This window comes from Hetaerina americana, unplaced genomic scaffold (genome assembly GCF_022747635.1).
Source record: "Hetaerina americana unplaced genomic scaffold, ioHetAmer1.1.p SCAF_2, whole genome shotgun sequence".
NCBI lineage: Eukaryota > Metazoa > Arthropoda > Insecta > Odonata > Calopterygidae > Hetaerina > Hetaerina americana.
In genome coordinates, this window is record NW_027286763.1 from 50998269 (window position 1) to 51021639 (window position 23371).

The 23371-nt window shown below is 39.4% G+C and overlaps 1 protein-coding gene across 1 annotated transcript in view; it reads left to right on the top strand.

Annotated features, from left to right (window-relative positions):
* Positions 1 to 577: 577 nt before the first annotated feature.
* The window catches only part of LOC139687448 (hexosaminidase D-like), a 120272-nt gene continuing 97478 nt past the window's right edge, over positions 578 to 23371 (top strand). Inside the window, exon 1 of the mRNA XM_071584609.1 lies at positions 578 to 711. The gene's annotated coding sequence lies outside the window, so the exon portion shown is untranslated. The remainder of the gene's footprint in view (positions 712 to 23371) is intronic.

A 23371-nucleotide genomic window follows, 5' to 3' on the forward strand; every position in this document is an offset into this window, starting at 1 on the left:
AATAAAAATTATTACTGCGGAATAAAAATCACTACAAAATTTTCATCGGTTAACTCTTGGCACAAGAACAATCTTAGAGGGGAATACTTGATTCTTGTTCCATTTTTCAAAGGAACAACGACGATGGATTTGAATACAGCAATGGAGGAAGGGGGTCGAGGGTAATAAACAGGTCGTCTTCCTTGTGTGGCAAGGTCGCTTTTATGTATCGGAGTAAAGATACACTCCGTAGTTTAGCCGCGTTGAGTGGGTGGGAGTCTTTATCTTTTATATACAAGCCAAGAATACACCACTCTAAAAAATTTTTATGTGACGACACTTTATCTAAATATAAAATTAGAAGTCTCCCCTCCTCACCTCCAGACCCCCCATAGCATAATTTGGGTATCATTAGTACCCCGGAAAAACACCCAGAGGCGCCCCGGTTGCCGCCGGAGGAGGGAAAGGGGAAAAAATAAAATGGAATAATTTGAATTGGTGAGTCCCTGCATCGATAGGTAGCGCCGAGGTAGCTTCCACTTCCTCCCCTCTCCCTCCTTCCGTTACGCGATTCGAAAATGCTAGCGGCGGGGTTTAGTGCGTTGAAACCGGTGTTGTCGAGTGCGCGCTCTTCAACGAGCCCTTTCTAAACTGTGCCCCGGCAAGTTCTATCCCTTTAAAGATCTTGCAGCGTTACCCGTGAAGTTCCACGGAGCCCATCGAGTACTTACGGTGAGTAAACTTCATTGATTTCTGCTCATTTTTTTCCCTGACGAGCGCTGTCGAGGTGACGTGTTGGGGACAAACCTTTGCATGTTTTCAGGTGGTGTAGTTGCTCGTATCAGGTATTCGCCATCTTCACAGGTTGACTGTTTCCTCCCATGGGGCAAACAAATCACTGCAAAATAAAAACCGAGAATTTCACATTCGTGCTTTACGAAGTCATTCCTCTGTGTCTTTTACGACTTTGCGAAGTGAAGTAATTGATAATAGTGATGTATTGAGCGCCTAATATGCATGTAGTAGTCGAAGATCAAAAGTGAATGATTTTTACAAAAATGTTAAAAGCCCATTTTTTGTGGTTTTTTCGAAATTCAACCAATATTTTTTTTTATCTAATTGGCGTTCAGGAAATTGACTTTCTACTTCTTTCAGTATTTTTCTATTGTTTGAGATAGTGGTAATCGGTAGATTGACAAAAATGCTCAAGTTTCTGCAACTCTTAAATAAATAAGGCGAAATTTTCGCTGATTACGAATTTGCAGTGTATCTCCAAACATTTTGACACGCCGTAAACGAAAGGTGTGTCAAATTATTTTGAGCATTTCATGAGTGCTTAAGAGACAAAAGACTAATTGAGAGAACCCTCCGCCTTTCTTCCTATTTTTAATTCTTCTTCGGTAATTTAAACTTGCGGAAAGCTTGCATCGCCTCTCTCCCGTGAGTAATTTTTACTCAGATATATTTTATTATTACTTATTTTAAGGACTACCTATTGTAATGTTTGCGATATTTTTTCACTGGCTTTGTGTTTGGTATAACGTTGGTTATCACTAAGTTTTCTGAAATTGTGTGTTATGCGTTGGAGTGGCAAGTGTTGAACCGGTCGGGCAAGGGCCGCATGCAACCTGCGTGATGTGAGTTTCACGTGACTAATCCATGCTTTCTGTGGTTAACTGACATAATTAATCGAGTCTCAGAATTAAATTACTGATAAGTAATTGTATGCACATATCTCTCTCGAGAATAGCGTGCGAATACAGTTCATTACTTCGACGCATTATTTGTATGGAATTGTATACATTCGTAGAGTGAGTAACGTCAAATTTCAAGAATTTGCTTTTATCGAATTGTCTTGATGCATTTGAATCTACTGTGAGGAGACTAGGAAGTAGTTAAATTTAATATTCCTAACTGGATAGATATTTAAAGTGTATCATAGCATTTTGCAGCGTTATGAACATCAGCAAAGGAATTCTATCAAACAATATATTTTGTCTTAAAATTTTGATCGAATGCTAAATAACCTAAATTATATTTAAAAAAAAAGGATTTTTAAGTTTTTTTGTGAAACTCACACAAATACTAGATTTCGTGACATGCGAAAATAATATTCGTGAAATTAATATAATATTAATTCTACATTAACCGAAAAAAATACGAGTACTTTGATTGACCATGTTACGTCTTTGACGTTCACTTATCAGAGGAAGAATTTTCGTTGTTCATTTATTCATCTAAGAAAGATGCGCAAAATTATTATTGAACACTAATTAAAATGCGAATTGGTCAGCAAGTGTATATACTAATAGCCCAATCGGACTTTTCATCGTTCCTGCTAATCGCACGGAAGCCAGATAAACAGCTACCAACTTCTCCCTGGTTGCATCTAACCTACCATAACTCATGCGAATAGTCGTCCCCATTCTTTTTATATAACGCACATTTATTACGATATACGGTATTTACCAGCATACATGTTTTACGATCCCGCGCATTTTTTTTGCAACGAACTCGTCGATGAATTATTTCTTTCTTTCTTACGGAAGCGGTGTCCTTTGTGGTCTGTGATAAACCACGAAATATTGTTCCGATTACGTCATTCTTTTGATGAACCTCCACTTACTCTTAAGACCCCTGGTATCCCTTTGAATAGTTTTTTGTGGAAACCTACGTTCCATCCGGTTTTTTTAGAGCTTTTCAGAAATCCAGATAGTAGAATGCATAACTTTGTACTTTTGCTTTTTAATATTTTAGCATTCATTGTAAGTGAATGGGTAACCATAGTCACTGGGATACTGTTTTCCTCCTCCTCTTAGTTTGTTTTCATTGTTACGTTCGGCAAGGCTGGCGAGTGATCCCGTGGCTCGTTTGTTTTATGCTCCGCTGACCCTGTTCCGCCGTTGTGTGTTCATAACAGTGCGTCGGCTTTAAGCTTTCACCCTTTCCTGACGACCTCGACCTGTTCATTCACTCTAAAAGTCAAAAGCCGATATTAGACTCGAGTATTTGTCTTTAATGCCAGCGTAGTAGGTATAACGAACCCTACGTACTAGTACGATTCCCACGTGAGTAGTGCTTGGTTCACATATAGATTTTATTTTAGTGATTTTTGCAATGCATCAATAGTATTGACTTTACCACAAAGCAATTTTTTTAAAGAGGAAAATATATTCAGTTTGTCCTAATATTTGGGTTAGTCATATTTCTAAATGTCTTGTTAGAGAGCTTAATCGAAATGAGTATCAAACTGCGTCTTGTTTCTGTTAAAAAAAACGTTCAGGAGCAATTATTCTAAGGTAAGAATTCCAGTTTTATTGGTATATCCTTGCTTTCCTTGGAGTGATTCTTCACTGTTTTCTCTTTTTCACTCTTTGGTCTTCATAAATAGTCTACGTATATCCAACCACGGCTCCTGTGAAAAGGTTTTTACGGTTTTTGGAAATCGTATAGAAATACTATTTCTATGGTGTTTTTTTAATGAAAATAGGAGTATAATGATGAACAAATCCATTATCGTAAATGAAAAAATGGTCACTGATCATTGTTTATATAATCATACGGCAAAGGCAACCTTTACTCTATCCTCAAACCCATATCGAATTAATGAGAAATTGTGGGATACCTGTATAAAATTCTAATATTTAGCATCAATTATGGAATGATATAAAGTCCTGGAAAAAAAATAATAAAATTTGAAACCTTATATGGGGCTGAAATTGAAAAAAAAACGCAAGTTTTTTCAATGGCTGGATTTCGCAGTATACTTTGATATGAAAGATGTACATCGAGAGATAAACTAATGTAGAGGGGGAAATGTGAATATAATTGAATTACATATGTTTTTTGCTCAAAAATAACATATGTTGTCATTCGATGATATTATTGAGGTATATTTCCATCCAAATAATTAAATAGGATTAGTCCATTTTTCTCTCTCTCTCTCTCTTTAATATTCCCAGAAAATTTTTTTTTGTTAATCATTGAGTCGACCTAAAGGGGCCCCATATCCTGCAGCCCCAGGCCATGAGCTCTTTGGTGAGATGGAAGCCTCATAAAATATTTCCCTATGATAGATTCGATTGAGTAGGGAAGTATAAACAGCATGTATATGTGAATTGATGCATGCTCTCTCAAATAAAAATGGCTACTTTGAATTACTTACTTCGCAGGTTGCATGGATGTATTCCGAGCATTTCACATGTTAGATGAATAATAAATGTTGTGCTAATTTTAGCACCAAAAGTAATTGTTATCGCTTATGTTAATAAATTCGAACGGTTTCTCAGTGATTGAATTGATCTGTGTCACTTACCCATGTCGATTTCCCACAAAACTCTGGAAAGTTAATGTTTTCGAAAGTTTTAAGTATTAATTGTTTGTAAGCATTTTTTTAAAAATGCTGAAGTCAGTGATAATTAATTTATAAAATGCAGTATTCTGGTTATATATATATATCGTTATAAGCTTTAGGAGAGAAAAGGACATTTCATATGTAAATATCGACAAAAATTCAATTTAATGAAAATGTGCTCTCTTTGAGAGGATTTTTACCTATTTTTTGTTTATTATTTTTTAATTTTTCTGCCATAATTAGCGTTATATATTTTTTTCGCTATTAACCTAGATGTAAAACATTACTACTATGGTAGACTGTCGGATGGCTACATAAATCCTCGATCGTCCATGTAGGTAGAGATAACCAAGAGTTCCAGGAGTAATATTGAAAATTATTAATAAAGAAGCGTTTTAATATTTTTTAAATAATTTCACAAATATTAAAAATTCTCTTTCTTCCTAATCTTTCCTACAAATCGGGAGATGTCATTAATATGCCCAAGTTGACGGTCGTCAGTTTAAGAATCCAGCTAATTGAATTCATAGAAAACTCCGCGATAAGAAATCAGGCAAGTGAAAATTGCTTAAACACGTATGTGAACTAATATGCATTGTCAATTATGACTCTCTCTATGGGAGAATTATAAATATTCGCGTAACTTGATATTCCCAAAGTGTAGGGTTTTAGCGTGGGATGATGTGGTGGCGAAATTTTTGAAGTAATTGAGTCGACATATGATCGAGTCCGTTAACAATACTGGCATATAAATTTTTTTATTTATTTTATAGTATTTTAATTGTCAATTTACCTTGAATATTTATGCTTATAAATGGCTTTTTGATCCCCTTATAAACAAGATACCCAACAGAAGCCTGTGCAACTGTCTCGGCTTGGTAAATGTAGTTTCCCTTCAACATGCGTATGCAACCGTGAGAAATAATTCAAAGACCATCCACACGTAACTACGTGCATGCGCAAACATGAAAGCAATAACGAATGCGCACTCCATCAGTTACGTCGTATGAGATTTCCCATTATTCTCTCCATGCTTAATGCCCAAGAAAACATTCCCAATACCGTATTTGTGTGAAAACTTACTGCAACTTGACGGTTTTTGTCTTAATTTATAAAGAAATAAAGATAGTATCATTCTCGGCAATTCTTTCAAGCGATTTAAGCTGATTAAAATGTAGAATCAAGTATTACATAACATCTTGCTCAACTTGGGGAACGCATATCCATAATAAATACTGAGCCGGATCGATAACGGTCGGGGTTTCTAAAACGCTCAGCTGGATAATGATGCAAAAAAGTGAAGGAGAGATCTCTTTTGTTGGGCCACACATCAGATATCTTGCGAGAATAAGGGTTCCTCGACAAAATAAACTAATTCAAGAATTGAAAGAAATTAAGTGAAACGAAGAAGCTCCTATTTCATGAAAAACCGCAATGGAGTCAGCAAAAAGATACACATGATTGCCACCAATTATTGGATGTATCTGGAGATAGGAAGTTCGAATGCAAGATCAAAATGATTGCCGATGTGTCAATCGTGTGGTTTTATGCGAGGGGAAATAATCGAAGTCACACAATGTATCGGAAATGTCAGGAAGAAGTACAAGAATTTCAGAGATACTACTATATTGCGAAGCCGGTAGATTCAACATTTCGCTTTTCCCGTTAAAAATTTTGTTAAACACTCATGTGTGTGTGTGTGTGTGTGTGTGTCTGTGTATATGTATATATATATATATATATATATATATATATATATATATATATATATATATATATATATATATATATATATATATATATTTCCTCTACAAACTTCATCTCCTCCACGGTTGATGCCCCTACATCTCTGGACCCGCGTTCTTGCTTGCGGCCTCCGAGAGATTTCTCCTACGCCGGTATTACTTTTACCTTCATTCCGATTTAGGCCAGATCGCTCAATCAACGAACATTTCTCGATCGCATGATCATTCCTCGCGTCTATTCCAATCGAGACTCGATTTCGTATCATTGCTGCTACCCATTAGCGAAACGAAAACAAAAACCCAACGGTCAAATCATATCATTGTTCCGTTCCGTTATCTGTCTCCGGCGGAACAGGGCTCAAAACGTTTCGCACGGTCCCGGATGCCGCGAGATGAGGAAGCTGAAATCGATCCCGAGGAAGGCGGGCGGTGCTTTCGCGCGAGGAGAAAAGGAAGGCCTTGGAGTTAAGACAGCTGTCTCCTGGATAGGAATGCATTAAAGCAATAAATCAGAGCCTGCCGAATCCCTTATATTTCCTTTTCTTCCTATCCCTCTCTCTCTCTCTCTCTCTCTCTACACACATTATTGGAGGTGGTTGTTTGCGGAGGAGGCGGGTCCCAGCTCCCGCGTCGTCGTGAGGTCGAGCGTGGAAGGAGATAAGGGTCTTGAGTGAGAGGGGATTGAGGGGCAGAGGGTAAGGGGAGGAAGGATTGAGAGTACCTTCCGCAGTTGATCGATAGCCCGGCTCTTCGGAAGCGGAGAGGCGGAGCAGGGTCTCGCACACCCGAAAAGAGACTCGCGGCTGTTCTAAGGAGGAGCGACCGCCTTGAGGAATAGGCGAGACGAGCGCTGCGGTTCTTAGGAGGCACGGGGACGTCGGCATGTTGGGATCGGAATTGGTGAAGTGGGCGGGGGATTTGGTGAGAGGGAGGGATCATAAGGCAGGGGATGATATATATTAAGGAGGGATGCGAACGAGATGGGTTACCTTCCCGGGGCGTATCAACGGGAGAGGGAGGAGGGGACGAGAAATTTGGGGAGGTGCAGGTGGAATATAGGAGGGGGGGATAATAGTTTGGTTAACAATAGCGTTCATCCGTGGGAATCCGTTCCCCTGCGACCAACACGAACTATGCATGTTGGCATTTTTTTCCCACGAGAGTAGTTTGCCTACCTACACCCTCTCCCAACTCCCTACAGAATAATGAGTGACATAGAGAGGTTATAAATTTTTCTGAGGGAATCTTTACCGAACGCGACGGTTGTTCAGTGCAGTAGGTACATATACTGAATGGTGGATCGATATTCGTTTGAGATTTCGCTATAATTTTCAAAACAAGTTGCGCTAAATTTGATCAAGTCGATAGCTTTATAAAGAAATAGACGAGTAGGAAAATTTCATTAGAAAAACTATACACGCAACATCATGAGAAGGATTCCCACGATTATTAATGAAACTAGAAGTTCAAAGGCCTAAGATTCAATCCTTAATTTTCAGTAGTGTATCCAAAATATTAGAGCAGCTAGGCTGGGAATCACTCACGGAGCGTAGGTTAAATTACATATTGAAGCTCTTGCATAAATTGTAAGGAGGTCTCTTTAGCAGTGACGTTGAAAATGTATGATTACTCAATCGTACTACGGTAGGAGAGATCATATCAATGAAGTTAGAGAGATTAAGTGTAGAACAGGCAGATTTAAGAAGTCATCTGTTCGACGAACAATAAGGGAATGTTGTCCGACCGCGATAGGGCCATATTCGGGTCAAAATTAGTCTGGTGTGCATTCACCCCCTGCCATACACCCTAGCGATGGCTTGCAGGGTACTAAAATAAAATCAAAATTTGTTTTCAATTCGCGCTATTTCCAGGTCCTCTAATTTAAATAATTATTTACTTGGACAAAGGTGAGTTAAAATTATTATGATTGTGCATCAAGACACTTCTCGGATACTTATAAAATTAAATAGTTTCTATTTTTATAATTCTTTGTCTAACAAAACCATTTCCTTGTTTGCTAAAGTAGCATTCTGTTCAGGGAAATGAAATTTCGTTTAAGTTAAGAGAGATGTCAATCAAAATTTGGACAACTCTTGCTCGATAGCATTATTTAATGACAAAAAGAATTACAAGAACGAGAATTCTTTCCTGAGCTACGCACGTGTCAAATATTAAAAAAATCACGAAAACACTGCAAGCCCATATAATATTTTCACTGAAGTTGATGATATTAGCTCTTGTTTTCAAGAGAAAAAGAGAAATATCCAGTCTACCAGATGTAACAGCTGTCATTCTAAATCAAGGTGTAGCTCCAGATGCTGGACTGCGCCAATATGGTTCGACGAGATCAATTATAATGTAGCGAACTACGGACTCCCGTTGATTGTCGAATAAAGAGAGAGAGAAAGAGAAGATTCTGTGAACGAAAAGATAACATTTTTATAGTCCGCTACTTTCATCCGCCCGATAGGTATTGCAGTGATCACGACTGATGATATATTAATGGGGAAATTCCGGTGTGCTGATCGACTGATGAGGGAAAGAATTTTGGAGAAGGGAGGCGGGATGTGAGAGGTGGACGGAGAATAGGCTCACCGGAGGAAAATAGTATGGATAGTGCTCGGTTGTAAGGTGTTCTGTTGGAGTGAGGAAGGGCACACCTGTGACCCAACTCACCAACAGTCCGTCATGAGGATGAGAAAGAAAAATTCGCGAATCCCTTCGGATCCTTCCGCAGCAATCCTCACTAATCCCCCCCCCGTTTTTCTTAATTTTTTTTAACCCTTCGAACCGAACGCTTCCCTTCTTCCCAGGACACCGAATTTCGACCTCCCGATCCACCCACACCAAACTCTCCCTCCCTCAACTCTCCAATCCTTCCCCCCCGTCCAGTGCCACCTCGCTTTCCCTTCCCGCACATTTCATCCGGCATCCTGCGAGACATTCTGCGACGGTCCGTATTTATTCCTCTTATTCCGTCTATATTTCATTTTGTTTGCTCACTCGTCGAAGTTTGCCGAGCCATCCCCTCCTTGAGTTTTCCCCTCTCAAACCATTGGGATTCAACTACCCCGCGCTGCTCACGTTCAAATGCTTTCGCAGACTCAGCGAAATTTCGCAAACCGTTCGAAAGGTCGTTGGAATTACCTACTGCTAAACAGAAAATGTTATCCATATTTTGTGTTCGTACCTACATGGTCAGGTTGTAGACGTCATAGATTCTCCTTTTCCGAAAATTGATGGAATGATAAAAAAACCAATCGTCTTTAGATTCCATTTTGTATTTTTTTTTCGAAGAACTCCTTTGATTGGATTGAATTCTATTACTGCTTTGGCAAAAGAAGGCGAGTGATTACGTCCGTGGTGTCGAAATCGTCAAAACTTATCGGAATACCTAGTCTGAAAAATTTTCTATGATCATGCTCGGGTAGAGATGTACAGGTATTTTTAATTCACAATTCGACATTCTCACCTCTCTCACTAACACTTACGAAGCGGGCTGCCAGATTTTTTTTATTGGCGCTTCCTTCACGCCACAAAAAACTCAATCTTTTCCACAGCCAACTTTCGGAAAACTAATTGTAATAGAATGAGAACTCTTAAAATGAAAGCCTCAAAAATTCATTTGTATTTTAACAGTAGCTGGTAGGCGCATTGTTAAAAGAATATTTATTAAAAGTCTCGTTCATTATTTCATCATTCGGAGGTTGATTTTTGAGGGTCTCAGAGAACTACTACAGTTTCTTCATGAGCTTCTGAAGTGTCTACGCTGAACCCAATCTCATTTTGCTCTTCATAATTCACCGATTGCTCTTCAAAATGTCTTTTCTTTTCGTTCTTTTCTCCCGATTAGCTTTCACCTAATCATCACGTTATCATACAATGAAAAAAACGCATTGAGTATTGCAAGGAAACACTGCGCTAAAGTAAGAACCTCATTTTGGTTCAAACTCAATAAATCTCTCTTTCCACGCGCAGTAATGTCATGGAATTTCTCAAATGTATAGTTATTATTATGAACCATGAACCAAGAGTAATCAACCCCAAGGTCAGTTTGGTAGGTGTTGGTAGAGTTCACCCAACGGCGTGTGACATTCACCCATCAGGGTAGGGGGGGCCAGTTCCTTTCTTTGTGCTGCCTATGGTTTTTCAGGAAATTCTGATACTAGAAAATCACACATCACGTGTGCAGTCGAAGATACCCAAAGAGGCATTCCCCGAGAATCGAACCCCGGTCCTCAAGTTATTAGTCCTACGCTCTACCCATGGACTACAAAGTCCCCAGTTAAATTAACATTATATTATTTATCTTATCTATTTTTCTCCCTTCCATCACAACCATAAACGCTCGAAGACGTGTCCATATCACTTCCAATATCGCCGTATATTTCGAATTTATCCAGTAAACTAACTTCCTCTCTCGAATTTTAATTTGTTTTTTATTTCTCTGTATTTTCATAATTTTCATTTTCCCCGAACTCACATCTCAAGTGCTTCCATTGTACCTTCATCCTCTTCCCTACAAAATCAGTTTTAGGGACATATTTTACCTTCAGACCATTAAGGCTTTGATTCATAACGTTTAGCAATCATTTCTTAAGATCCTTTATCGTTAGTTAGTTGTAATCAATTCTCTTCTCCCTTCAACGTGCTCTTTGAACTTTAAACTGAAGCAACGTTCCTAGTTTCCTTGGTAAAATACCATTGACGTCCAAATTGCTACTCAAATACGTATACTTTTTCGCTTACATTCTAGAACCCGATTTTTTTATATCAGTCAAAGAAAAACAGTTTTTTCAGCACCATTAAGTTTTGCAGAATATGATGGGAAATAGTACTCACTATAAAAATAGAATATCAAGATATTCTTCCTCAAATTTCTTTTACTCTTATTTGCGAGCTACTCTGACATTTTTCTGCGCCTCTCGATGCATTCGTCACGAAGTTTGAGAACCAGGACGACGTGGGGTAGAACATTTGAAAATGGCCTCTTCATTCGTTAATAATCCATTGTAAAACAGAACATGCTCAATGCCGAAAGTCATAATTCCGCTATAGGTAAGGGAAATGTAGCTGTCGGTGAAATACTTGAAACTGTCGGTTTTATATTTTAATTGCCCTTCACTCAATGTTGTTTTCACTGCGCGTGGGGTGTATCTCGATCGTTTCCCTTCAGAAGTTTGACACCGTGGAACCTCCTCAAATAATATTGGACGTTGTCTCTTTAGAATACACGTTTCGATAAAATATTTACGGTCGCGGGAGCGTATAAGAGCGGAGAAATAACCCGCATTGCTGCCCATAAAAATCCAAGGATTGAAACTCGCGGTCAAATTCCTGCAAGTATTCACTCACCAGTCATTGGAAATTTTGTTTATTTATTTCTCAAATACGACGAACGACGAGTTTAAATTGAATTGAGGAAAGGTTATGTTCTATAGATCATTTCCTTCCCGTGGGTATGCGCAGATTGGCCCGTTCGCGCGCGTGTCGCCGATTAATAAACTGAGAATGGTGGAGGAAAAAAGTAATTGGGGTATTCCGTGGAAAGGGAAAGCGATAATAAGACTAGGATGAAATTCCCGTGTTCTATCAAAATATACAGGGTTCGTCCGGAAAATTAGTGTACTGATTTATTTTTTCCCGCCGCTCCAGGCGCGCCCAGCACCGCTCTGACGGGCTGCGATTGGAGGGGGGTATGTTGGCAAGCGACGCTGAAAAAGGCAGTCGGCTCTGAGCTGTGGTGTAGTGAGGAGCTCTGTTTACGCGAACCTCCACGCTCGACCCACGTCACGGAACGCGATGCCGAAGTTTTTGGAGCAGCGTTATTCCATCAAATTTGCGGTAAAGCTTGGGAAATCGTCTACCGAAACTGTCGGTATGATTAACCAGGCTTACGGGGAGTCAGCCATGTCCAGAAACATGATCTTTCGGTGGCACAAGATGTTCGTGTAGGGCAGAGAAGAGGTCGACGACGAGTCTTCGAGAGGTTCCCGATGATGCCTTCGCGGGAGCGTTCTAGGAATGGGAACGCCGCTGGAACAAGTGTATCGACTCACAAGGGTTCTATTTTGAGGAATATTAGCTTAAGATATGTAAAAGTGTAATAAATTTTTTTTCCTGAGCTCAGTACACTTATTTTCCGGACGAACCCTGTATGCTTGAAACGGAGACGCTGAGGAGTATGACGCGCTGAGAAAAGAATATTCTTCCGCGACGATGTCTATCTAAGAACCTCATCAATATTGGAAATTGCGGGTCTCGGAGTAGAGAAATAATCTGGAAATGCAGGAGAACGAATGGACCGAATACGGAAGTACCAATCTGGAGAGCTCTGTCGTGAGTCTCCCAAACTGTTTGAATTTAGATTCCGAAAATTCGAATTATAGTATGAAATGAAGAATTAAGAGTTGTCAATTTTTAATTTGAAAATAAGTGTCACTAAAGAATCGAACAAAATTTTTCTGCGGAAATATATCTAACTGTGGTAGCAAATAAGTAAAGTTAATTGTGCAGAATTAATTTTAGTTTTTCTGTTACTGACTCCTACAAGGTATTTATGTGCATTAAAGACTCTTCGTAATTTTGTTACTTACTTAACTTCAATAGTGTTTTTTGTTATTTTTAAACCACGCCAAGTTTACGAAATACGAATTCGCCATTAAAGTAGAATTAAATAGCATGGGTCGATTTCAATGTATTACGAAGTAAGACAATAAGTCCTGGAAGGCAAGAAAAATACATGTGTCGGTTAATCGCAAACCCAAGAAATGCCGAAAAATAGGCGGGAGTAGGACGAACACTAAGTGAAAGAGTGGGGAAGACGATTTAAATTAGCCTTCTACTATATATTTAAGGCGCTTCCATAATGATACATCAATCTTTATTGTCACTAAGAATACTTCATTGGAAACAACCTTGCCGAGTCACCTTTGACCAGGGATGGCATGGCTCACTCGAATCAAGCATTAGGTCGTTTTTATACAAAATTATTTTTTTATTTATTTAAGAATTTATATTGTTGCAATGAGGCAATGACCTCGTGGCAACGGTCAAGTCTGGTCGACTGTCACTCTTACAATGGACATGCATGCATACACGCATGAGAAAAACAGATAAGAGACAAAATTCCCTTATGTACCATGGCACTTAAAAATTACCAACTGCACCTTTACCATCACCCATGGGGTAAGATCACACCATACAAGTACATACTACGCACCGTCTATCGCCACACTCCGTCCATAATCACGCACTCTCCAAATACATATACCGTTCAAAATCACGCACGGTTAACACATTATTCACTTTTGCAGTACAACCTCTCACGCCGTCAACATCACATACAAGCAATATTTTAATAAGTACACTAGCATAATAATCACTGATCATTTAGTGTATCACCCAGTGGGTGTTTTATACTTATTCTTAAAACTCCTAAAATTGGATGGATAGGGCTCAAACAAACCTCCAGGCAGCTGGTTTCAATCAACAATAGCTCTGTTTAAAAAAGAGTATTTTTTCTTATTTGTTTTTTTGCGTTCAAACATTCATTTCAAAACTGTGGTCGTTTTTACCTTTAAAGTTTGGTTTTCCTATCTCTTTCCATAGATCCTCTCACGCTTCGTCATTTTTAACAATTCTATGCATCGCGCCTAACCTACTCCTTTTTCTTCCATGTTTCAAACTGTCCAATTTCAGTATATCCAACATTTCCGTGATTTTAAACCGTTGCGTCGTTCGTTTTTTGCAGCACGAATGTTATGCTAACTATAAATATTTCAACTCTCCAAAATATCAGTTTTTCGTGTGCTTTGTAAGAGAGTTTTTGACCCATTTTGTTTATTTAGCAACAGCACAGATTTCTCAATTACTTCTGATTTTCATGGGACATGAAACGATTTCATCTTGCCCCATCCAAGCACCCCAACAATATCAACTGAGGGCCATCAAATGTCTCTTTTATCTAGTATTTTATCATTTAGTATAATGGTAAAGTTAGTTTATGCGTACTATTTTTCCGCGTGCATCGGTTGTATGTAAATGGGTCTGATTTATAGTCTCATAGTTCCGCCATTTGCAAATATAACATGATTTTCTGATCTCCGCCCGTAGCCGATGCTCGATGAGACCGCCGCTATGTATGATTAATAAATATAGAACGCCCTGAAACTTAGAATAATCCATGCCTTCACTTTTTTCCTAACAACTTGTAGTTCTCACGCTTGACAATTCGATAGGGGTTAGAGTAGAGATTTTTTTGAATATCCAGAATTATGAGATCTCATATTATCTCAATTATTATTCACGGTGTAAAATAAGTTGCATGTCCGCTTTGAAGAAGCTTTATTTATATTTACAGACCGGTTTGATATCCTAATTAGGGTATAGGGTTTAATGATCCAAAATCATATCACATAAGAAGGGAAGAAAAGTGTATAAGAATAGAGAAACCGCTGAATAGAGTAGGATTCGAGCCTCGTATAACATACGACCACAACGAAGAAATTTGGGAACACCAGCAGCACATTAAACATACGTACGTATCTCATCTTGACACATTTCTTCCTCCCATTTTTTCATGACTGATGACCTGCAACTTCTTGCCACACGCGCCCGTAGTTTATTGTGTGCTTGTGTGCATTCATGCTTTTGCTCGCTCCGAGACTGACCTCACTCTCCGGTGACGTTAACGTTACCTCTGTAGGGCACACACACACATACACTTAATTCCCCACGCGCCCCCAACCTCTCCCCCCTCCTTCCCCTAGCCCGCCCCCGGTCCAAACCGCCTCCACTCCACCACCGCACCTCGTTCATCGCCCCGCGGTGGTCCGTCCGTCAATCGACCCTTACACCACACTCGCTTAGACATGGTGGCTGGAAAACCAATTACACTTCCCGCGTAAAGGATCATAAAACTTTGGCCTCGCCTTCCAGACGGAGCGGAGAACTTAATAATAATAATTCCATCGGTTCTTCTCCAACACACGACTTAATCATTTAGGGTCGATGCTGTAGTGTTACTAATCACGGGGTTGTTAACTCAGTCAAGCTTTCATAGACTGAAGGGGGACGCGGAAACCCGGCTAACGAGAAACCCGACAAAATGTGGTGAAAGGGGCGATTTGTTGTTGCCGCATCCCACCCTAAATCAAAAGAGAGAGGCACCCTTCTGTAGGACCATCGATTGAAGAATTACTATTTTGAAATGTCTACGCACGGTTCACTTCGCTGGTTTCTGGCTCAACTTTGTAGAAGTTCATGTTCCTTAAATGAATAGCACAATGTATTTTTCCACTGTTCATTATTTTGGTACTGAAAACAGTACCATACTAAAAAACGGTACCAAAATAACAGTTTCAAACTAATGACGGTATCAAAATAAAGTACAGTTTACCTCTTACGGCTTACAATTAATGCTAAACGAGATTTGAAGGCCGTTTCACAAGTCACCGGGATCATCAGGAGAAAGATAATCTCTTTAATCCTATCAGTTGTGAAATGAGTTGGGAGTTGGCGCTGGTGTTCAGAACTTACATTGAATCAAGTCAGGAGGTGAAAATGATATGATTTGTTGTTTATTATAAAGGCGGTGTGGGAGGTCAAAGGCTATATGATAAGGTGAGGAGTCAGAATATTCTTAAGTGGAGTTGTATTAACTTCTCTGAAATAAAGATGATGTAAATACGAGCGTCCGTGCACGTAGCAACCTTATAAATATTGTTGATATGACTACCGGTTCGGTTTCTCAGACAAAAGTATTTCACTTCACTATCCCCAAATATCTTGCACGTAGTTTATATTCTACATGCCCCTAATCGAATTTGGACGATCAGAAAAGCGTTAGATTCTCATATGTACTTTTCGGTATCTCTATTATTACCTTTTAACTTATCTGAAAGAAAGTGTGATCGTGATAAGCCAATCGTCGTTGGTTGTAAGGTTTCTCAATGGTCGAAACGTTATAGTTTGCACCGACCTCCGTAAATCATCCTTAAGGTTCGTCTCTGACCAGACGGTGATCTGTGTAAACTTCTCAGCAACGAGACTTATTTTGAGTAATATTTCATCAACTCTCTCGAGCTCTGAAGGCACGCCTCTCCATAGGAGCACTCATTTTACCAGGAATCTTCGTGTGAAGGAGCATTGCGAATTTCTTCCATTTTTCTTTGCTCACGTCGCCCTCAGCCGTCCCTTTCAGTGCGTGTACTTGAAGGGAACCCCCAACGCCAAAAACAAGAGAACAGTCAAGGGCGGATATCCTTCCCACCCTACTCCGGGTCAAACAAGTGGGCTCAGCGAGCGGAACGTCAAGTTGCTCAGACCATGAGTGGGCATAGAAAACCTCTGAGATGGGAATGCCAACCATTTTTTCTACAGAGAAAACTGCAAATTATGTTAATTTCAAACTAATGGTGGTAATTAAGAAATCGTAATGTATTAGGCCGCAGATAATATTATGCACGGTGGACAGAATATGCTCCAAAGTATTGTAGGACATGTGTATAATTAATATAACTTTTTCATAAGGTCATAAGTATTTTCCCTGAGGCGGAGAATGGTCACCATGCCCCGCCTCTTGGATCTATCAATCGCCGAAATATACTTTTGCACTTCCACGATTTGTGTGATTTATTGTTTGAAGCATAGGCAATGGAGGACTATCGTTTTGACTTACGTTTGTGGCCAATAATTTCAGCATATCAGTGAAGGTGGACGGAGGTGCCATCCTGAGAGAGAGAGTACTCGGCGAAATGTATTCTGGCCGTCCTTAAATTACGCCAGAACATTTTCGAATTTTTTTTAACCCATCCCCCTTGGTTAGGATCCGTGACATGTGCAATCCCCTCCCCTTATCATTACGTAAGTAATAGCGGTATCATTAATGCATCAAAAAAGAAACCTTTTTATGAAAAAAAGAAGAAAACAGCGCATTTAAGGTTTGACGAAAGCGTTTTTCACTAAAACTGTCCACTGATCACTTCAACTAGATGTTTTTAATGAAAAAATGTTCACTGCAATGAATAGCAATTTCTTTTTTTGTATTCGTGCGGTACCAGGGTGCATACAAGTACACGAAAAAACATTTAAAAACGCCATAACTTAAATTCTTAAACAATTCTGAAGCGACAATTTCAATAGTTTCTTTGTCTTCTTTGTTGATGAAGGATGTTAAAAATTATTCTTCGTTTAAGAATTACTGGAATAATACATTAATAATCCTTACGTGAGAGTCTTTCTGATCCCCCACCCATCGCCACCCGTAAGGAAACCAAATGAAATGGCACACACCCCACCGCCTTCCGTCCCACGAAAAGCCTTACGTTATTAATGGACATCCCAAAATCAAGCTCCACACCACCGTCGTGGAGGCGGTTGTCGCAAACCACTCGTGACGCCAACCCCCGGGGGCGCATAGGGGTGGGACTGCGATGGGGGCGACGCCTCGCTCGCACATCCTCTCTCTCCCATCTCAACAACTTTCATTTTTATCTCCGCGAACCCTCAGGCCGACTTCACGCCGTGATAGAGTGATATCCTTCGGAGGTAGCATGTGTAGTTTTTCGGGTCTCGCCGTGCGTCACTTCCGCTTTCGAAAACGACTCTGTTGTGGGGGGGGGGGGGTTGGAGGGAAAAAAACGGCAACCGTCCGCGCTCTGGCGATAAAGCGAGGAAACCAAAATCCCCTCCCCGACACAATACACACACACACGCACGCGAATGTGTGTGCCCTCGTCCCCAATCCCCTTCCAGCGACTCGATGGGACGGCCGCTCGCTCTCACCGTCGCTCCTCGCGAGAGGAATTGGCTTCCCCCCACGTACGGTGCACTCCCGTGTGCGGTCGGCTGGTGGCAACAACTCTTGCGGCTTCAACCGAAGGGTTGAAGAGACAGGGGAAGGGAGGAATGGGTTGGGGTGCGGTGGGGAAGGGGAGCGTATAGAAAGTCACTTGAGGAGCATCTCCACTAGGAACTAACAACCCACGTCGCCACAGAAAAAAAACTTGGCTTGTTTCGCGTTGCATCTTCTTACCCTCGCCTCCGACCACTCGAAGTTTTAGGGCGGTCATCTTTCACGTGTTTTCTCTACACCCCACGTTTGAAAGGGAATGATTTTAAACAACGGTAAAAGAGATTGGGTGCTTATTTTTAAATGATTCATCGCTGTTACCCAATGGGATTTGTTCGTATCATTTCCATGTGTGGTTTAGGATTGTATCAATTTAATTCTTGGAAGAAATATTTTAGCATGAATGCGTAAAGAAAACAGACACCGGTACCAGACCTATATCTTGAGCTTTGTCATGCAGGCAGCATCGAGATTTAGCTTGAGTGGAACATTCGACTGTAATTCGGAGGGTCTCGGGTTCAATTCCCGGGTTATGCCTTTAGACAACCCGTCAATAATCCAAACGGCCCGATTTTCATGCTGTTAGCATTTTGTGAGAAACCTAATAGTGACGAATGGAAAGGAACAGGCCCACTTCAATACCCTGAGTGCACGAATACCACTTAAGCTATGGTTAGTTTGGGATGGCCTCTACTCTCATCCATGAAAAAACCAGCCGTTGGGTTGGCAGGCGTGGTTGTTTTTGTCGTCACTATAATGTGATATCTATCCTTTTAAGTTATTAAAATCAAAGCTAAAGCTCTCTCCTGTGATGGCTTTGAGTTAGTAGGATGATATAAGCCCCTTTCCAACTCCTTCGGTTCTTACTAATGAAAATAATCGATAAAATTTCACCTGAGATAATGGAAAATCAAAAGTAATTATTATGAAGAGCAGAAAGATGCGAGCAAAGTGACAAATGGGTGTCGTAAAATTATATTTTCTCGAGTTTACCGCGTTGACAATTCAATGAAGTCTTTCAGGTAAAGGTGCAATTGGTAATAATTAAAAATATACGTACGATAATATTATTTAAATTGTAATAACGCATGCTTAACAAATTTCTATTCAAGCCGAATTTATAAGTTAAAAGTGAAGATCTTCTATAAAAATATAACACATCAGCAGAACATTAAATTAAGTTCGAAGAAATCATTAACCGCTGTAAATTTTACGAATGACTTCGTTTCCGAAATTTGTGAAGCAAAGGGATTGCATTCCATACTTTCGGAATCATCCTTTTTTTCGCTTTCCGAGAATTGATAAAGCATGAAATGAAAAAGGAGAAACTGCTCGAAGGATGGAATTTTGTAGCGGCATTCGGAATAAAAGTTGCGGTTGGCGAGATGGACACTTTGCATGGAAATCGATAGGTGGGCACTTGGCGTGACCAGAGGTATTGTCGTGAAGCGACCACGGGCAACGGGAATAGCGACGATGGAAGCGGGAGAGAGGAAGGGAGATCAAACCACGTGGGAACACGGGAAACGGGTCTGTGGCACGAAATGCAAAAGAGCTGAATGGTGGAGGGAACGAGTAGAAAGTGAAGAGTGACACTTTATTGTTCACGTGAGATCAATTTTGATCTTCATAGTATTCAGTTGCACCTTAGAACCGGAAATAGAAATGTTTCAAAGGGATTAAGGGTCACTTTCGAAAGTCACCATATAGTCAACATTATTTTCTCGTAAAAATAAGGGAGGAATGTATACCATAGTAAACCGCCAGCTTATGGATCGCCACTATACATATGATAACTTCCAATTGTGAAAATACTATAGATTGCAAGGAAAACAAATTCCATATAAATGTTTGCTTTTAATGCGCTCCCTTTACAAATGGGGATTGGTTCTATTTCCCACTCGCATTGTTCCTGACAAAAACCTCCTCTGCCTCCTGCTCCAAATATTTCGACGGAGATTCTTAAAAACAAAGAGACGAGGCAACAGCGTAGTGGAAATTAGTATGGGAACTTAAGTGGAAGAGTTTATATGAATGCTTTGAATGTAATACGATGTTCTCCGTATAACATCATTTTTAGCATAAACCTTAGTCGTTGGAATAAGGCTCTTAAAAATGACCGTCGAAAATTCAATTGTTTCGGAATGTTTTCGGCGTCTTTCGAGAAGCCAGGAGTAAAGTTTCGATAAACTCTTGGACGTATTCCAAGGTCATGTGAGACGATCTGTGACGAATGAATTCATTCGTGACTTATTGCGAGCGCATCGTGTTTGCCACTCACCTCAACATCTGGGAACGTCTCGAGCATGAAAATGTATAGGGTCTGAGACGCAGTAAGCTATTTCTGCGTTCGCCGACTGGAACTTCGATTGTGTCCGCTAAGTCACCTTTGGATTTAGATGCTCTCTTAAAAGGACCTGTTACTTTAACGTCCTCACCTAAAATTTCGAAAAATAAACCTTTAAAAAAGAATGAGTGCTTAGTTTTTTTTAACATATGAAACGTATTTTTAGAAACATATTTAACGTATTTTTAGAAATATGTGATGCATTCATTTCAACTTATCTGTTAATATACTCATTCAGTTAATCAGAAAACCTAGTAAATTTCATCATAAAATTATAATTATGAACATGTTTATATTTTTTTCTTCGTAAAAATTAATGCTTAAATTCCGCGGTGATTCCCACGCTTCATTTTCAGTGTGTTTTTAAAGCCGTATATGGTCATATTAAAACCGAATAGACGATTTCAACCTCATATATAAAAATAGCCTTCGTACATACAGGTGTTCCTTAATAGTTAGGCACCTATGTGTTCCAAAATTTTTGAGGGCTCTCCAGAATGTAACCTCCGTTAAGCTGTAAAAAATACACTGGAATAGATACAGAAAATTCATTATTTCCACCTCAAAACTACCTATCTCTACTATGCGTATACATATTTGCCAAACAGATCTAAATATTTGTCATATCTCTGAATTAGTTTTTAAATTCCTTCAGCATAAAATTCTGCCGTCTGATATCGAAGCCAACTGATGACGGCACCTTAAAGTTCCTCGTCGAGACGAGCAAAAAACATGTAGTAGTCTTATATTTTCTGTCGTGTTTCCATGCAGCAGAGTCGAAGAAATCTGTGAAAAACTTTCTCAAGATTTCAGATATAGTGAAATACCAGTTTTCACAAACTTTTCGCCAATTTTCAGGCGCATTTCATTGTTCATCAACGGAGGTGCGGTCCCTTCTGTCATCATCATGGATCTTTGAGTTCACTCTTAAACCATCGACAACACTGATGCACAGTGCTGGTCACTCATTACATTTGGTCCGTACAGAGAAATATTTCCCGCTGAATGTCAGCAGCTTTGAAGTTTTTTCTGAGTAAAAACTTCATCACTGCACGGACTTAACATTTGGCGGGAATTTCAATTGTATTGTTCATTTTGACTCGCCACTGTAAATAAACCACAAGCGATACGTCCTTCCAACCGCTGCAGCTCAAGGCGTACTTTTCTACTGTATGCGTCAATAGAGCGACCATTCGGCTCCCTCCACTACTTCTCACGCTACACAAAAATGGAGGTTACTACTCTCTGGACAATTCCTGTATATTACTACTATTACTACTGTAGTGAAATCTTATTTTTTCTAATCACAAGCTAATTTCCGTTAAAAAAAGTTGTAAATATATATCATAATGCCTTTGTAAAAAAACTATAAAAACATGCTACATGGTGCCACAAAATGTTATAGCTTCTTATTTTACATTTCATAAATACCATTATTATACCTATATACTACAATGCATTACCCCAGATACCTTTATTAAATATCATTTCAAATTATTCTTCTGTGTGATGATATCCACCAAAGGATGGTGCTGAAATTCACGCTGGTGTCTTTATCATTTAAAGAAGAACAGAAGTAGGTTACACTGTAACTAATCATATTAGTGTGTCTAATATTTTAATAATACTACAAACGACAATTGCGCATTGTAAAGTTGATTAGGTAGATGGATATGATGGTCCCTTAATGGCCCTCTTAAACTTTTAGTCTTCCAGATTGAGGAAGACTATATATTCCTGTATTGAAACAGACCCCCATTTTGCTGCTGGAGATTTCGATGTTCCGGCAGGACCAATCGCTTGCAAACTGACATGGTGTTTTTAACTACATTATAGGTCTTAAACTCTGATCACTCATTTTCAATGGCACAAACACAAGGGGTTCACAATAAAAAATCTATACTCTATCTGCCTAAAGTGATCGCATGCACGAAAATTATAAATAATGATTTATGAACAAGTAATAAATAATGTGAAAATACACGAAAGACCAAATACAAGTAGAAAGTACAAGATGATATTCAATCACTTACAGGATATCCTGTCTCCAAGTCCCTACCTGAAACATATAAGCTTTGAATGAAATTGCTCAATAAGTCCTTCCAAAGCGTCTGTCGCGGATTAATGTGGTAAAAAAATCACTTTCGTGTAAATTTTAAACGTATTTATCAATTTTCTCGTTCAATTGTAATATACACCACTATTTTTCAATCACAATTAACTCTTGAAAATAATTTTATTGAATGTTAAGAGAGTAATTGGTTTCGGAGTATTAATTTCATTTGGAAGATAATAATTTTTCTAAGTTTTCCCTGAAAAGGGATATTGTTCCCAGGAAAAGATTCTTCAATTTTGTTTTCCAAGAAAATTTCATTATCCACATCATCTTTTTATACATCGCCGGTAGATGAACTCGCAAAGCAGCTGAAATCATGAGAAAATTAAGGTTTATTCAACTTCTGTAGCATCGTAACACGGGAAAGTCTTCGAGTAGCCCCCATTGAAGTCGCAGAAAAGATCCAAACCTTTTCTTCTGCTGGGGTGAATAAAAAAATGAGCATATCGTCCCCACTCCTTGTGAATCTAAAGAAGTTTTAAAATAGCCATCCGAGGCTATTATATATGTGTACACAAAGATGTTCGTCGCGCGTGGCAACCATCGGACTCGGCGAGAGCAGGAAGCACGTCTCCTACCCAGATCGTGGTGTCTCCGTCCCTCTTCTGTATGGTTCTAATGCCAGCACTTCAATATCAAGTTCGGTATAAGGCATGAGGGGCAAAGTAAATACGTAATATTTAAGTACTGGAATTTCACATGACTTGAGCCAACGGTAATAAATAGAAAGATTAGGACGACCCGAGGTTTCATTGAAGAAAATGGTTGGGTTCGGACAACGGGTATTTGTATTATTAATCCCTTCGGGACGTACTCTTAAGAAATAAGAAGAATGGAAGGCAAGCGCACTTGGGGACACCACAGAGTTTCCACGATGAATTGCAACCGCGCCATTGTCCCAATACTGAGAATAAAGACAAGAGGGAAAATATTTGCACCATAACACTCCCAGTCAAATTTGCGTTAAAAAGTTATC